Below are 5,505 nucleotides of genomic sequence, written 5' to 3' on the forward strand. Positions count from 1 at the left end.
TAATTTTAATTTTATCTTACTTTTTGAAAATCATTAACTCTTTTTCAAAATTTATTTTTCGAAATTCTCTTTCCCTCATCTTCTTCTATTTATTTAATTCCTTACTAACACTTCTCTTCATCTCATATCTCTGCTCTCCTCACCCTTGTGTTTGGATTCTCCCCCCTTCTCTTTCCTTACATTACATTCTTTTCTTCTTCTACTCACACAAAGGAATCTCTATACTGTGACATAGAGGATTCCATATTTTCTTTGTTATTCCCTTCTTTGTCATATGAGCAGGAGCAAGGACAAGAACATTCTTGTTGAAGCAGACCCTGAACCTGAAAGGACTCTGAAGAGGAAACTAAGAGAAGCTAAAATACAACAATCCAGAGACAACCTTACAGGAATTTTCGAACAGGAAGAGGAGATCGCAGCCGAAAATAATAATAATGCAAGGAGGATTCTTGGGGACTTTACTACACCTAATTCCAATTTACATGGAAGAAGCATCTCCATTCCTGCCATTGGAGCAAACAATTTTGAGCTGAAACCTCAATTAGTTTCTCTAATACAGCAAAACTGCAAGTTTCATGGACTTCCATCTGAAGATCCTTTTCAGTTCTTAACTGAATTCTTGCAGATCTGTGATACTGTTAAGACTAATGGAGTAGATCCTGAAGTCTATAGGCTCATGCTTTTCCCGTTTGCTGTAAGAGACAGAGCTAGAATATGGTTGGACTCTCAACCTAAGGATAGCCTGAACTCTTGGGATAAGCAGGTCAAGGCTTTCTTAGCCAAGTTCTTTCCTCCTCAAAAGATGAGTAAGCTTAGAGTGGATGTTCAAACCTTCAGACAGAAAGAAGGTGAATCCCTCTATGAACTTGGGAGAGATACAAGGAACTGACCAAAAAGTGTCCTTCTGATATGCTTTCAGAATGGACCATCCTGGATATATTCTATGATGGTCTGTCTGAATTAGCTAAGATGTCATTGGATGCTTCTACAGGTGGATCCATTCACCTAAAGAAAACACCTGCAGAAGCTCAAGAACTCATTGACATGGTTGCTAATAACCAGTTCATGTACACTTCTGGGAGGAATCCTGTGAGTAATGGAATGCCTCAGAAGAAGGGAGTTCTTGAAATTGACACTCTGAATGCCATATTGGCTCAGAACAAAATATTGACTCAGCAAGTCAATATGATTTCTCAGAGTCTGAATGGAATGCAAGCTGCATCCAACAGTACTCAAGAGGCATCTTCTGAAGAAGAAGCTTATGATCCTGAGAACCCTGCAATAGCAGAGGTGAACTACATGGGTGAACCATATGGAAACACCTATAATCCCTCATGGAGAAATCACCCAAATCTCTCATGGAAGGATCAACAAAAGCCTCAATAAGGCTTTAATAATGGTGGAGGAAACAGGTTTAACAATAGTAAACCTTTTCCATCATCCACTCAGCAACAGACAGAGAATTCTTAGCAGAATCTATCTAGCTTAGCAAACTTAGTCTCTGATCTATCTAAGGCCACTCTGAGTTTCATGAATGAAACAAGGTCTTCCATTAGAAATTTTGAGGCACAAGTGGGCCAGCTGAGTAAGAAGATCACTGAAACCCCTCCTAGTGCTCTCCCAAGCAATACAGAAGAAAATCCAAAAGAAGAGTGCAAGGCCATTGAATTGACCATCATGGCCGAATCCAAGAAGGAAGGGGAGGACGTGAATCCCAAGGAGGAAAACCTCTTGGGACATCCAGTGATCAACAAGGAGTTCCCCTTTGAGGAACCAAAGGACTCTGAGGCTCATCTAGAGACCATAGAGATTCCATTGAACCTCCTTGTGCCATTCATGAGCTCTGATGAGTATTCTTCTTCTAAAGAGAATGAAGATGTTACTGAAGAGCAAGTTGCCAAGTTCCTTGGTGCAATCATGAAGCTGAATGCCAATTTATTTGGAAAAGAAACTTGGGGAGATGAACCTCCCCTGTTCACTAATGAACTAAATGCATTGGATCAACTGAGATTGCCTCAGAAGAAACAGGATCCTGGAAAGTTCCTAATACCTTGTACCATAGGTACCATAACCTTTGAGAAGGCTCTATGTGACCTTGGGTCAGGAATAAACCTCATGCCACTCTCTGTAATGGAGAAAATGGGAATCTTTGGGGTGCAAGCTACCAGAATCTCATTAGAGATGGCATACAACTCAAGAAAAGTGGCTCATGGACAAGTAGAGGACGTGTTAGTAAAGGTTGAAGGCCTTTACATCCCTGCTGATTTCATAATCCTGGATACTGGGAAGGATGAGGATGAATCCATCATTCTTGGAAGACCCTTCCTAGCCACAGCAAGAGCTGTGATTGATGTAGATAGAGGTGAACTAGTCCTTCAATTGAATAAGGACTCCTTTGTGTTTAAAACTCAAGGTCATCCTTCTGTAAACCTGGAAAAGAGGCACAGTAAGCTTCTCTCAGTACAGAGTCAACTAAAGCCCCCACAGTCAAACTCTAAGTTTGGTGTTGGGAGGCCTCAGCCAAACTTTAGGTCTGGTGTTGAACTCCCATATCCAAACTCTAAGTTTGGTGTTGGGAGTCTATAAAATTGACCTGATCACCTGTGTGGCTCCATGAGAGCCCACTGCCAAGCTATTGACATTAAAGAAGCGCTTGTTGGGAGGCAACCCAATTTTTATTTATCTAATTTTATTTTTATTTTATTGTTCTTTCATGTTTTATTAGGTTCATGATCATGTGGAGTCACAAAATAAATACAAAAATTAAAAACAGAATAAAAAACAGTAGAAGAAAAATCACACCCTGGAGGAAGGGCTTACTGGCGTTTAAACACTAGTAAGGACCATCTGGCTGGCGTTCAACGCCAGAACAGAGCATGGATCTGGCGTTGAACGCCCAAAACAAGCAGCATCTTGGCGTTCAGACGCCAGGAATGCACACTGAGGAAAGCTGGCGCTGAACGCCAGAAACAAGCATAGAACTGGCGTTCAACGCCAGAAACATGCTGCATCTGGGCGCTGAACACCCAGAACAAGCACCAATTCGGCGTTTAAACGCCAGAATTGCATACAAAGGCATTTTACATGCCTAATTGGTGCAGGGATGCAATTCCTTGACACCTTAGGATCTGTGGACCCCACAGGATCATCTCAGCATCTGTGGACCCCACAGGATCCCCACCTACCTCCACTCATACTCTCCCCTCTTCTCATTCATCCTCTCTTCCCAATAAACACCCTTCCCCAAAACTCTTCACCAATCACCTCAATCTCTCTCTTCCCTGTTACCTATTCACCACTCACATCCACCCACTCTTCCCCATAAACCTACCTCATAAACCCCACCTACCTTCAAAATTCAAAATCACTTTCCCACCCAAACCCACCCTAAATGGCCGAACCTAACCCCTCTCCCTACACTATATAAACCCCTCCATTCTTCTTCATTTTCACACAACACAACCCTCTCTTCTACTTCTTGGCCGAAACACAAACCTCTCTCCCTCTCCTCCATTTCTTCTTCTCCTTCATCTCTTCTTTCTTCTCTTGCTCGAGGGCGAGCAATATTCTAAGTTTGGTGTGGTAAAAGCATAGCTTTTTTTGTTTTTCCATTACCATTGATGGCACCTAAAACCGGAGAATCCTCTAGAAAAGGGAAAGGGAAGACAAAAGCTTCCACCTCCGAGTCATGGGAGATGGAAAGATTCATCTCCAAAGCCCATCAAGACCACTTCTATGATATTGTGGCCAAGAAGAAGGTGATCCCCGAGGTCCCTTTCAAACTCAAGAAAAATGAGTATCCGGAGATCCGACATGAGATCCAAAGAAGAGGTTGGGAAGTTCTAACAAACCCCATCCAACAAGTCGGAATTCTAATGGTTCAAGATTTCTATGCTAATGCATGGATCACTAGGAACCATGATCAAAGTAAGAACCCGAACCCAAAGAATTATCTCACCATGGTTCGGGGGAATTACTTAGATTTTAATCCGGAAAATGTGAGGTTGGCGTTCAACTTACCAATAATGGAAGAAAACGCACGCCCCTACACAAGGAGAGTCAACTTTGATCAAAGGTTGGACCAAGTCCTCATGGACATATGTGTGGAAGGAGCTCAATGGAAGATTGACTCAAAAGGCAAACCGGTTCAACTGAGAAGACTGGACCTTAAGCCTGTAGCTAGAGGATGGTTGGAGTTCATTCAACGCTCAATCATTCCCACTAGCAACCAGTCTGAAGTTACTATAGACCGGGCCATCATGATCCATAGTATCATGATTGGAGAAGAGGTGGAGGTTCATGAGATTATACCTCAAGAACTCTACAAGGTGGCTGACAAGTCCTCCACTATGGCAAGGTTAGCTTTTCCTCACCTCATTTGCCATCTATGCAATTCGGCTGGGATTGACATAAAGGGAGATATCCTCATTGATGAGGACAAGCCCATCACTAAGAAAAGGATGGAGCAAACAAGAGAGCCTATTCATGGATCTCAAGAGACGCATGAAGAAGCTCATCACCAAGAAATCCCTGAGATGCCTCAAGGGATGCACTTTCCTCCACAGAACTTTTGGGAACAAATCAACACCTCCCTAGGAGAACTGAGTTCCAACATGGGACAACTAAGGGTGGAACATCAAGAGCACTCAATCATCTTCCATGAAATTAGAGAAGATCAAAGAGCTATGAGGGAGGAGCAACAAAGACAAGGAAGAGACATAGAAGAGCTCAAGGACATCATTGGTTCCTCAAGAAGAAAACGCCACCATCACTAAGGTGGACTCATTACTTGTTCTCAAATTTTCTGTTTTTCATTTTCTTTATGTTAAGTACTTATCTATGTTAGTGTTTTATTACATGATCATTAATATTTAGTAACTTTGTCTTAAAGTTATGAATGTTCTATGAATCCATCACCTCTCTTAAATGAAAAATGTTTTTAATTCAAAAGAACAAGAAGTACATGAGTTTCAAATTTATCCTTGAACTTAGTTTAATTATATTGATGTGGTGACAATACTTTTTGTTTTCTGAATGAATGCTTGAACAGTGCATATGTCTTTTGAAGTTGTTGTTTATGAATGTTAAATATGTTGCCTCTTGAAAGAATGATGACAAGGAGACATGTTATTTGATAATCTGAAAAATCATAAAAATGATTCTTGAAGCAAGAAAAAGCAGTGAATACAAAGCTTGCAGAAAGAAAAAATTGGCGAAAAAAAAATGAAAAAAGAAAAAGCAAGCAGAAAAAGCCAAAAGCTCTTAAAACCAAAAGGCAAGAGCAAAAAGCCAATAACCCTTAAAACCAAAAGGCAAGGGTAAATAAAAAGGATCCCAAGGCTTTGAGCATCAGTGGATAGGAGGGCCTAAAGGAATAAAATCCTGGCCTAAGCGGCTAAACCAAGTTGTCCCTAACCATGTGCTTGTGGCGTGAAGGTGTCAAGTGAAAACTTGAGACTGAGCAGTTAAAGTCAAGGTCCAAAGCAAAAATAGAGTGTGCTTAAG

General features: G+C 41.3%; 1 non-coding gene across 1 annotated transcript; it reads right to left on the reverse strand.

Annotated features, from left to right (window-relative positions):
- Positions 1–808: 808 nt before the first annotated feature.
- Positions 809–915, reverse strand: LOC112761517 (small nucleolar RNA R71). Its single transcript, XR_003181909.1, has one exon. It is a non-coding gene; the product is annotated as a small nucleolar RNA R71 (small nucleolar RNA).
- Between the last annotated feature and the right edge of the window lie 4,590 nt (positions 916–5,505).

Source organism: Arachis hypogaea, chromosome 16 (genome assembly GCF_003086295.3).
Source record: "Arachis hypogaea cultivar Tifrunner chromosome 16, arahy.Tifrunner.gnm2.J5K5, whole genome shotgun sequence".
NCBI classification, from domain to species: domain Eukaryota; kingdom Viridiplantae; phylum Streptophyta; class Magnoliopsida; order Fabales; family Fabaceae; genus Arachis; species Arachis hypogaea.